Source organism: Schistocerca nitens, chromosome 3 (assembly GCF_023898315.1).
Source record: "Schistocerca nitens isolate TAMUIC-IGC-003100 chromosome 3, iqSchNite1.1, whole genome shotgun sequence".
NCBI classification, from domain to species: domain Eukaryota; kingdom Metazoa; phylum Arthropoda; class Insecta; order Orthoptera; family Acrididae; genus Schistocerca; species Schistocerca nitens.
The window spans coordinates 967,562,606-967,575,631 of NC_064616.1; positions in this window are offsets into that span (position 1 = coordinate 967,562,606).

Genomic DNA, 13,026 nt, shown 5'->3' on the forward strand with positions numbered 1-13,026 from the left:
GGTCGCAGGTTCGAATCCTGCCTCGGGCATGGATGTGTGTGATGCCCTTAGGTTAGTTAGGTTTAAGTAGTTCTAAGTCTAGGGGACTGATGACCTCAGATGTTAAGTCCCATAGTGCTTAGAGTCATTTTCTCCATATAAAACGCTATGGACTCCTGACTTCAGAACATACGGGCAGCGATAGGGGTATGAGATGTGTCTTAATCAGTCGTCTTCTTCTCATTGTGCACTATCATGCTATGCAGATAGACCCTCTCATAGCATCTACATCTGGCTCTAACATGTTGAACATTCTCAATTCCCATTCGTATGTCATAATCGCTATCGCATGTCAGGCCACATTCACGTATTTCAGTCTGCTGTCAAATGTTTGCAACATTCCGGAACCATGTAGCTGTGTCTCGGCTGGTTGAATAAACTCCGACAGCTGCTGCTGCAGCTGTGACGATCCAGGATATTAAAACCGCAGACCTGAAAAATCTTGGAGGTCGACTGTGGACTACTGCTGCTACTGCTGTGGTGATGCTGTTGCAGACAATAGGAAGTCGCACATCTGTATATCCTTGTCGAACATTTCATCAGGAGTATTATGGGAGTGTCCCGAAAAGTAATGCATCCGAATTCCATATTTGAAAACTTGAAGCTTTTTTAAAAAAAAAAAATTTAAAATAACACTGTGTATTTTAGTCTATGTCTACATATTTACTTCTCAAAGTAGTCACCCGTGTGGTGTACACATTTTTCCCAATGAGAGAGTAGTTTGTTGATACCATCACTGTAGAATGTTTCACTTTTCGACAGCAGAACATCTCCTCCACTTGCAGTGCATCATCACTGTTAAAGTGAATTCCTCAAAGGAGAACACATGACACGTCTGCAAGTATGTAATAAATACCACATTATACATAAAGTTGAAATAATAAATTAAAAATAAACGTAATTAAATAAGCGTTAAAATCAGGGCGCCTGGCAATACAGTTAATTTGGCAACAGGAAACCTCAAGCATTTGGAGAACTAATTGTTAAAACATCCATCGTATTAGCCACATTTCACTCTCCCCTACACCCTCCTCTTCCCATATAGATTTTTGTGTCTGGAAAAGATTTATATATTATTAAGACGCTTTAGCAGCAGTAGGTGGTGACATGCACACTTTTTAGAATCGTACTTTGGCGATGTATTCAATACATAAGAAAAGTTTTTAGCTTAATTTACTGTTTTTTTACCGCCAGAGATTGAACTTTCCCGTTTGTCTCCGTAGAAACAACAGCTGCTAGCTATGTGGATGATGAAAACGCAAGACCACCTGCTGATCACATAATTTCTTAGGAGCACTCGAACCTCAACCGTCAAGGCCTCAACACAGTGCCACTAGATATCTGCCTGTTGGTACGAGTGATAGTTCTGAGACATATGAAGCTGATATCGTGTGTGGCGAAGTGCGTTCCAGAGTTTTACGATAGGCCATTAGTACTATGAGATCAAATACGTCTGCTATGCATTGAAACAAATAGAATGACGTTGTCCAAAAACAAGTTTCTCTTCATAAAAGATTTCTCTTAAATAATATATGTCACTGCATACGTGTAATGAAATGTGTATTAAAGTTTAACTGAGACGGTTGCTTTCTGAGAAGTCATGCTGGACGAATGCCTGACATAACAGCGTGGTATGGTGATGCATTACTGATCTCACTGTCAGAAGTCGTGGATGGTACTAATGGAAAGTGCTTGGGAATGAGCAAAGGGCAAATTATACCATTTGGAATGTTTCTGATTATCAGTTCCAACAGGACACCACGACATCTAATGGTGCGTCCTACATGGGACTGGAGTTCCATTAGAGCTCTCAAGAAGTGCAACATGTCTTTCCGATATCAGCATCCAACGATAAACACTGATCATAACAGTCTGTCAGAAACAAAATCAGATACTACTATGATACGATGCCTTTGGGGTGGTGCCAAAAGGGCTCCTATTTGTTGTAATATAGTTGTGTAGTGTGATACTAGAATCCTAATTGAGTAGGCATGGAGGTAATAAATGAACATTTTCAATGACGTACTGCTAGGATCATAAAAGATCTGTATGGTAAAAACGAAACGGTAACAGAGATTCTCACGAAACTATGGAAGTTGGCAGGCCACTCTCTCACTTTAACCAAATCGTCAGTCAGATTAATGTTCATATTTTAGATCATGATCTCCGTGTTCCTGAGAACTACATTTGGTATATGTGGTTTATGACTTCTTACGTGGGGAAATTGTGGGCAGACTATTCTTATAACTGCATGTGTAGCCTGTAGACCACTTGTATCTGACAGCCCATAGTAGAGGTGACGAAGAACAGAGAGATGAACTGGGGTCCACAAATGCTGAGTGTAGCGACCTGGTTATTTGAATGATTTGAGAAGCAGCGCTCAGTGAATTGTACCTGCAGAAGGACTTCTGGCCACAGCCCTCTCCTCCTTCTGCTTACAGTCAGGTAGAAGTCCACCGGTTCGCAAAACATTTTACCTGGGCCAGGCCGCAGACCATCATGTAGCTGGCCAATTGTCAGACAGTGGATGGAGAAAGCCGTTTAAGAGAGACTGCTGTTAACTGAGCTTTTGTGCAAATGGTGGGAAGGTCATAAAATTCCGTGCGTTCTCATGTTAGAAGCTGGAACGATACGGACAGAGTGGCTGGTGTACGTGTTTTGCGGAGGCAAGACTGTAATCCTCCCTGACGCCTGGTTGTCGCCAGGTTCTTTCAGCGAACGGTAAAACATGTATTTCACTCGCATGACTATCTGGGAAGCTTAACAGCCTTCTTTCAGATATTCGAGATGGTCGGCCTGGAAGGATTAGATTTTTCTTAGATGTTTCTTGTCAAAACATGATCATCCCTAGAACGAGAACGACGCCTCATTAGCCTAAAATTATCTTTTTTTCCTGACAAGAAAGACAGAGTCGTTGATTGGCTCCTCTCAGGATATGCAAAGTAAAGAATTTCTCCTCCAGTATAGTGACCCTGGTGCTGTGACTGGATTGGCTACCAGGCCAACAGAACAGTCAAAATGGGAGATTCATTGAGTAGAAGATAATTCGACTGGTTTGTGCAGTTCGAGAGCGGTTTCGTTTTACTAGTTCACCGGCCGTGTTGAGGCTTGGGGTTAAAGTGATTGTGTTTCTTTTCCTTTCTTTGTCTTCTGGTCCTCTCCTGATGGAGAATTTCTCTTCTTTCCCCTGTGAGTAAATGGAAGTGGAAATGCCTCCTGTTAGGTAGACCGCTCGCCCGGTGCGTCTTTCGAGTTGACGCCACTTCGGTGACTTGCGTGTCGATGGGGATGAAATGATGATGATGATAAGAACAACACAACACCCAGTCCGTGAGCGGAGAAAATCTCCGACCCATCTGGGAACCGAACCCGGGCCGTCGCGGTGACCACTCAGCTACCACGGTCGGACTCCCTAGAGGGTGAGACTAGTGGTCTGTATCTTGTGGATTACTAAGAGCCAGTGGCAGTTTCCAACTGTAGTGACAGTGGAATTGCATTTCCTTTTGGAAATACCGTGTATCACGAGCGTGAACTTTTCCGTCCTGAGTAGACCGTCTAACATTTGACAAATGCAGCACGCGTCATAGCCTGTGAGTCGAACTGGTTTGGCCAGACCAGTGAACGGGTGCTCCTCACACTGAAATTCGTCGGGATTTAAGGTTTCCGATAGGGAATTTTCCACGTTTTAATAGCCAGAACGCCACTGCCTAGTTCGGAAATTCTCGTGGACATGCCCGAACGTTACAGCTGCTGCAGCTCACCACTCCTAGCGCACAGCGAGCCGTTCTCTGCTGCCGTCTGAATCAAGGTGAAACAGTAAAATACTTCTGCACCGTCTTTAGGGTTGTTTAATGATATTCGCAGCTCCCTGTTCTCAGGTGAACCATGGTTTCTGACACATGTGGTCGTAATTCATTCCGTTTGAAAAGAGGTTCATCTTACAGTGGATTTATGCAAACAAAGTCAGACTGTGTTGTGAAAGGGATTAACTCAGGGCAGAATTTGTATAGCTTCCACTCAAATGTATGCTTAGCCAATCAAACAGCATTCCTCTTCTGATTCGTGTTTGTCATCTCTGTGTACGATTTATCAGCTAGTTGTGGTTACAAAAGGATTTATAAAACTTGTCACTATTTTTTAAACTTATGTATGCCACTTTTCTCATTCATACTCGCTCAACTATCCACTATTTTTATTTTATTGTGGTGGTACATGTGTTCACCACCAATTTAAGTTCAGTGTAATTAAATTAATTAATTTCATTATTAATTAGAATTCTGAAAGTGACCACAGGGAACAAAAGTTCAGTGAACCCGTATTATAAGAATACTGTGCCACAGTTCTAATATATATGTCAAGTAGAGATCAGGCAATCGAGGTAAGAGAGCTGTGGTGCGTCGCGAGGCCTTCAGTCATTTTCGCTAGCTCAGTACGTGGATACACTAGGACTGAAAATGCCACTACTGGCAGAAGTGCCTACCACCATGCATTAAACAGTCGTTTGTAATTTATATATGGATGTAGACATATTCGTTTATTTGTATCACTAATAGGCATGTGTGTGTAACAAAGCAACTTTTCTAAATATTTTTCGTTGGGCGAAATTTAGTTTAGAAGAAGCGGTATGAATGCAAATGTATGCGAGTTTAAAATCTCGCCGAAGACAAGTATTCTAGAGCTCATATATACAGCTCAAGGGTAAGAAACTACGAGCACTGCGGAAGCCTAGTCATAGGATCCGTCGTTGCATGCGTGATTTAGGTAATCTGCCAAAATCAGTGCCCAGAGGGTGATTCAGTACGCAAATATGAACCAACGTTCACGTCCGTAACTAAAATTAAACATTCCTATCATCACTATATTTTGGCGAAACAGTATTCGTTGACTCTTAAAGCTAATTTCACCTTCCTGTCCATTGGTGTATACTCTTTGTTCAAGCAGAGCTCCGGAAAAGACGATACGTGCAACGTAGACGTCCGTTGGTGAGCGCAGCCTCTTTGTAGGCGCAGTGACTGTGTAATTGCATCACGGCTACACCTCCGTCAGCTCAAGGCTAATAGCAACAAGGCCGATGCATGCAACCTACACGGTTAATATAGTCCCTCCCGACAGCTAATGCACCTGTTTGTGGTATCTCGCCGCAGGCCAACAAAGTTAGGACGACAAAGCAAGCCACGCACCGGAAGTCTCCTTTCGCTCCTCATCCCAAAGACTTGTTAGCGAAATTCTATTCAGTCTTCGAGTCAAGATCGAAAGTGAGTATGAGTCCCTCTGTGGTTGAAAACACGCTATTGGTAAACAAAATGATTTGTACCGATCATTGCGTGGCGAGAAGTGACGAACTATGTTTATTACATCCATAGTTGCTAGCGAATAGTAAGTATTAGTCATTTACTCCGATGAAATGTACAAGTAGTTATTCGATACTAAGCACATCTCTGTGAGTTGTGCAGTTCAAATCCCATCCCTTATATTCACATGTATGTTTCCGATTAATTCGTTTACATTGCTTGAGGCTAACTCTGGGATGATAATTTGAAAGCTAACCGCCGATTTCCTACCCCATCCTACCGATCAGAGGTCTTGTTTTGTTCTAATGACCCGTTTATCGTTGGCACATTAAAACGTAATTTTACCTTTCTTCTTGGTATCTAGTACTAACAAATGAACTGCGTGGCGCTGCCCATGTAATAGTTACTTCTCACGGCATTACTGTTACGACAGAGGTCATTATAAAAAAGACAATCAAAATGTAACGTACAGTACACTGTAGTCAGTTTAAAGTAATGTGTATGAGATTGAAATTTTACAGAAACAAGCACTGCACCATTATCATCTAACCTATTCCTAATGATTGTACTCTACTGTTGCAGGTAATTCACCATGGGTAATAAACGTGACGATCTACTAAACGAAGATACCGTGTCGCAGTTCCTCCAGAAATCTGAAGGTAATTAAAAAAAACTGACTTTCAGTCAGCTGTACCTAGCATATAGCTTGTCCCAGAAATGTTCCTACAAATTTCGTGGGGTTGTAGAAGGTGTTTTTAGGAAGAAGTCGACGATAGGAAAATATGTCCGGAAACGTTATCCAACGACGCTACAGAGTCAGTAGGCCACTATTTCAGCAACAAACGTGACTTGGTACGCTGACGGAACGTAGGTGGAACGTATCACAATGTTGTTCGTTATTCAGCGATCGCGAATGATTGCCACGATCACCAGTTGAGAAGTTGGAGTCTAGCTACTACGCAGACAGGCCCTGTGTCCTATGAACGCTATGTTCTGTTACTTCGATGGATGACGGTTTCGGACACGGGTTTCCATCCTCAGTTCACTTTTCTCCTGTATACGTAAAAATAATGGAGATTTTGGGGGGTTGAAGGAGAAAAATAAACTGCGGATGGAAACCTGTGTCATCCACTGAGGCAACAGAGCATCACATTCATAACAGACAAGACCTTTCTACGCATCAGCTACCTCAGTTTTCTTCACTGGCGACCGTGGCAATCAGTCGCGATCACTAAATACCAAATAATATTGCGAGACATTCCGTCTACAGTCTATCAGCATACGAAGTCACGGCTGCTGCCCGAGGTTTGACCTAGTGAGCAGCGCCAGCGCCTGTAACTTAGACGCTCTGTAGCGGCGTTGGGTGACGCTTCCCGACACGGTTTCCTATCCTCGATTTGTTCCTAAGGACACCCTCTAAACTGCTCGAAGGTTGTCGCAACATTTCTTTTACACAACGTGTAGAAAGAAAAAAAGGCAGTTGAAGGAGTGGTAAAATTTATGACGTTCACGTCAAAAGGTGTTCTTTTTGTTGGGTTGGGGACTTAGCTCACGTGTTTTTAAAAAAAAGATAGAGCAAAAAGGTGCTTAAAAGTTAAAAGTAGCTGGAGATATAAGTTACGTTAAAATAAAATTCATCTAAAGATGAGGATACGGTCTCGTTCCTAAAATCATCTCAAAATACATGGAGAGGACAGAAAACACTAAGAAATTGTGGCCTGTTGACCAGCTGCAAAAAACTTATGTAATCTTTTTTTTAAATTTTCAAACTATCATGAATCCGCCAAAAACTAAAATTCGCGACATATGCGTCTGGTCTCCTGCTACAGGCCGCGCGGGATTAGCCAAGCGGTCTGAGACGCTCCAGCCCCGGACTATGTGGCTGGTCCCGGCGGAGGTTCTAGTCCTCCCTCGGGCATGGGTGTGTGTGTTTGTCCTTAGGATAATTTAGCTTAAATAGTGTGTAAGCTTAGGGACTGATGACTTTAGCAGTTACGTCCCATAAGATTTCACACACATTTGAACATGTTTTTTTTTTTTTTTTTTCCTGCTACAGTAGCAGGCAGATCCGCACGGAAAAGTGTTGCTGGTCCCTTGTCATGATTATAAAATACATTCTGTTGATGTACAGAAATTCGGTACTCCTCAAGCAACGCACATTTTGAGTTATCTCGCTTGAAGAAAGGAAGGTTAGCCTTTAACGACCATCAACGACAAAGTCATCAGAGACAAAGCACAAGCTCGGTGTGGGGAAACATGAGGAAGAAATCCGCCGTGTCATAGCGAAGGAACCATACCGGCTGTTGTCTCAAGCGATTTAGCAAAATCACGGAACACCTACACTCCTGGAAATGGAAAAAAGAACACATTGACACCGGTGTGTCAGACCCACCATACTTGCTCCGGGCACTGCGAGAGGGCTGTACAAGCAATGATCACACGCACGGCACAGCGGACACACCAGGAACCGCGGTGTTGGCCGTCGAATGGCGCTAGCTGCGCAGCATTTGTGCACCGCCGCCGTCAGTGTCAGTCAGTTTGCCGTGGCATACGGAGCTCCATCGCAGTCTTTAACACTGGTAGCATGCCGCGACAGTGTGGACGTGAACCGTATGTGCAGTTGACGGACTTTGAGCGAGGGCGTACAGTGGGCATGCGGGAGGCCGGGTGGACGTACCGCCGAATTGCTCAACACGTGGGGCGTGAGGTCTCCACAGTACATCGATGTTGTCGCCAGTGGTCGGCGGAAGGTGCACGTGCCCGTCGACCTGAGACCGGACCGCAGCGACGCACGGATGCACGCCAAGACCGTAGGATCCTACGCAGTGCCGTAGGGGACCGCACCGCCACTTCCCAGCAAATTAGGGACACTGTTGCTCCTGGGGTATCGGCGAGGACCATTCGCAACCGTCTCCATGAAGCTGGGCTACGGTCCCGCACACCGTTAGGCCGTCTTCCGCTCACGCCCCAACATCGTGCAGCCCGCCTCCAGTGGTGTCGCGACAGGCGTGAATGGAGGGACGAATGGAGACGTGTCGTCTTCAGCGATGAGAGTCGCTTCTGCCCTGGTGCCAATGATGGTCGTATGCGTGTTTGGCGCCGTGCAGGTGAGCGCCACAATCAGGACTGCATACGACCGAGGCACACAGGGCCAACACCCGGAATCATGGTGTGGGGAGCGATCTCCTACACTGGCCGTACACCACTGGTGATCGTCGAGGGGACACTGAATAGTGCACGGTACATCCAAACCGTCATCGAACCCATCGTTCTACCATTCCTAGACCGGCAAGGGAACTTGCTGTTCCAACAGGACAATGCACGTCCGCATGTATCCCGTGCCACCCAACGTGCTCTAGAAGGTGTAAGTCAACTACCCTGGCCAGCAAGATCTCCGGATCTGTCCCCCATTGAGCATGTTTGGGACTGGATGAAGCGTCGTCTCACGCGGTCTGCACGTCCAGCACGAACGCTGGTCCAACTGAGGCGCCAGGTGGAAATGGCATGGCAAGCCGTTCCACAGGACTACATCCAGCATCTCTACGATCGTCTCCATGGGAGAATAGCAGCCTGCATTGCTGCGAAAGGTGGATATACACTGTACTAGTGCCGACATTGTGCATGCTCTGTTGCCTGTGTCTATGTGCCTGTGGTTCTGTCAGTGTGATCATGTGATGTATCTGACCCCAGGAATGTGTCAATAAAGTTTCCCCTTCCTGGGACAATGAATTCACGGTGTTCTTATTTCAATTTCCAGCAGTGTACATGTGGATGGCTCGACGGGCTGTCCTTGCGAATACGAATCCAGTCCCTTACCACTGTGTCACCTTGCTCGTATTATCGCTGAATATGAATATGTATGTCAAAGCACGTTCAGCCTCCCTTTTCTACCCTCAGTGACTGGAAAGAGTTTTTCTACAGCCGTTTAGTAAGCTTTACATATGACAGATTAAGTCACACTTCCAATGACTTTTGGTTGATTGGTTGGTTTGTGGGATTGAAGGGACCAGATTGCGACGGTCATCGGTCCCTTTTTCCAAAACTTTAAATACCCACACAGAATAAAAACGAACAATGGAGACGACAAGAGACGACACAGGACAAGAAAGACTCAGACAGAGATCAGACAAAACGAATTAAAATCACACAGAGTGTGACAGTTGCTGGCCGACCATAGAGGCCAAAACGGAAAAGCCAACCACCGAGAAACACACTAAAAACTCAGTCTAAAATCGTAGGCCAAAGGCCAGACTCAACACAAAAAAATGACAAACACATAGATTAAGTGATAAAAGCCTGCCGGCCGCGGTGGTCTCGCGGTTCTAGGCGCGCAGTCCGGAACCGCGCGACTGCTACGGTCGCAGGTTCGAATCCTGTCTCGGGCATGGATGTGTGTGATGTCCTTAGGTTAGTTAGGTTTAAGTAGTTCTAAGTTCTAGGGGACTGATGACCACAGCTGTTAAGTCCCATAGTGCTCAGAGCCATTTGAGCCATTTTTGATAAAAGCCTCCTTCCCTAATAAAACGCAAAACTAAGCCTGCCATGGCAGTGTCATCTGTTAAAAGGGCAGGGAGCGTATTAGGCAACGCAAACGTCAGCCTGAGCACAGATAAAAGGGGATAGGTCAACCAAATGTGGACCACCGCCAAAGCGGATCCGCAGCGACATAGAGGTGGGTCCTCGCGGCGCAATAAGTGGCTGTGCGTCATCCGGGTGTGCGCAATGCGCAGCTGGCAGAGGACAACAGACCCGCAAAGAGGAGCGTCACGCACCAGTAGCCTCTTTGATGGCCCGAAGTTTGTTTGGTGAAGGCAGGGTGCGCCATTCTTCACCCCAGGTGCGAAGTACATTCTGCCGCAAAACTGCCCTGAGGTCACTCTCCGAAAGCCCAATCGATAAGGCAGGTGCACCAACAGCCTGTTTGGCCAGCATGTCAACACGTTCATTGCCCGGGATGCCGACACGACCAGGGGTCCACACAAAGACCACAGAGCGGCCAAAATGGGCAAGAGTATGGAGGGACTCCTGGATTGCCATCACCAGACGATAGCGAGGGAGACATTGGTCGAGAGCTCGTAAATCGCTTAGGGAGTCGCTACAGATAACGAAGGACTCACCTGAGCAGGAGCGGGGCACGAGAGATGGCGACCAGCCCAGCAGTGAAAACGCTGCAGCCAGCCGGCAATGAGTGTTGCTCGTAATGGTCCCCTTGAGTGAGAGCATAACCGACACAACCAGCAACCATCGAACCGTCAGTGTTGACAACGCCAGAGCCCTGATACATGGCAAGGACGGAAAGAAAGCGGCGGCGGAAGGCCTCAGGAGGGACCGAGTCCTTTGGACCCTGTGCCAATTCGAGCCGAAGGCATGAGCAGGGCACACACCACGGGAGTGTACGCAGAGGTGCCCGGAAAAGAGGTGGAGAGGCAAAACCCCAAGCCCAGAAAGAAGCTCTCTGACGCGAACTGCGATCGTAAAACCTGACCGGGGCCGACGTTCTGGGAGATAGACGAGCGACTGAGGGAACAGGAGACGATAATTAGGATGCTCCGGCAAGCAACAAGCGCGTGTAGCATAAGCGACCAGTAAACGTTGGCGCCGTAACCGCAGTGGAGGAACACCTGCCTCCACAAGTATGCTGTTCACAGGGCTGGTCCGGAAAGCTCCAGTGGCAAGTCGGATCCCACTGCGAAGGATGGGGTCCAGCACCCGCAACGCAGAAGGGGATGCTGAACCATAAGCCAGGCTCTCATAATCCAGACGGGACTGACTTAACGCCTGGTAGAGCCGTAAGAGGGTAGACCGATTGGCTCACCAGCTGGTGTGGCTCAAGCAACGCAGAGCATTAAGACGCCGCCAACACATCTCTTTAAGCTGCCGAATATGAGGGAGCCAAGTCAACTGGGCATCAAAAACCACACCCAAAACCAATGTGTCTCCACCACAGCAAGAGGTTCGCCATCAAGATAAAGCCGTGGCTCAGGATGAACGGTGCGTCGCCGGCAGAAATGCATAAAGCAGGTCTTGGCAGCTGAAAACTGGAAGCCATGCGCTACAGCCCAAGACTGCGCCTTGCGGATAGCGCCCTGCAGCCAGCAGCTGCAATGCCAATGGAGCTATAGGAGAGGCGGTAGTCGTCAGCATACAAGGAAGCTGAGACAGACGTTCCCACCGCCGCAGCGAGCCCATTAATTGCAATTAAAAACAGGCAGACTCTTAAGACAAATCCCTGTGGTACCCCATTCTCCTGAACTCGGGGGCAACTGTGGGAGGCCGCAACTTGCACGCGGAAGGTACGATGCGACAGAAAGTTTCGTATGAAAATCGGCAGGGCATCCCGAGGACCCCAACCATGAAGCGTAGAGAGGATGTGATGTCGTCATGCCGTATCGTATGCCTTGCGCATGTCGAAAAAGACAGCGATGAGGTGCTGACGGCGGGCAAAGGCCATACGGATGGCAGACTCCAGACTCACCAGATTATCGGTGGCAGAGCGGCCCTTACGGAACCCACCCTGAGATGGAGCCAAAAGGCCCCGAGACTCGAGTACCCAACTCAACCACCGGCTCACCATGCGTTTGAGCAGCTTGCAAAGAACTTTGGTGAGGCTAATGGGGCGGTAGCTGTCCACTTCCTGTGGGTTCTTGCCAGGTTTCAAAACGGGGATTACTATGCTTTTCCGCCATTGCGACGGGAACTCACCCTCGATCCAGATACGATTGTAAAGGTCTAGGAGGCGTCGCTGGCAGTCCACCAAGAGGTGTTTGAGCATCTGGCAGTGGGTGCAATCTGGCCTGGGAGCCGTATCAGGGAAGAGGTTAGGACACTGTGGAATTCCCACTCACTGAACGGAACATTGTAGGATTCAGGATGGCGCGTGTGAAATGAAAGGCTCTGACGTTTCAACCGCTCTTTCACAGAGCGGAAGGCCAGTGGGTAATTCGTAGAAGCGGAACTGAGAGCCAAATGGTCTGCTAAGCGGTTTGCAATTATGTCGGAGTCAGTACAAACTGCTACATTCAGTGAGAGCTTAGGGACGCTGACAGGGGTCCGATAGCCATAGAGTCGTCTAATCTTGGCCGAAACCTGCGATGGAGAGATATGAAGGCTAATGGTGGAGACATACCTTTCCCAGCACTCCTGCTTGTGTTGGCGAATGATGCGGCAGGCCCGCGCACGGAGGCGTTGAAAGGCGATGAGGTTTTCTAATGAAGGATGCCGCTTGTGACGCTGGAGCGTCTGCCTGCGATCTTTAATCGCCTCAGCGATCTCAGGCGACCACCAACGCACAGTCCTCCGCCGAGGGGACCCAGACGAACGGGGAACGTCAGATTCTGTGGCAGTAACGATACCGGTGGTGACCAAGTGAACTACCGCATCAGTGGCTTCATTGGAAAGAGGCTCAATAGTGTCAATGGAGGAGAACAAGTCCCAGTCAGCCTTATTCATAGCCCATCTGCAAGGGCGCCAAGAAGAGTGACGCTGTGGCAGTGACAGAAAGATCAGAAAGTGGTCACTACCACACAAGTCGTCATGCACACTCCATTGGACAGACGGTAAGAGGCTCGGGCTGCAGATCGATAGGTCGATGGCTGAGTACGTGCCATGCGCCACACTGAAATGTGTGAAGGCATCATCATTTAAAATGGAAAGGTCGAGCTGTGCCAATACATCCTCAAAGGTGCTGCCTCAGTAC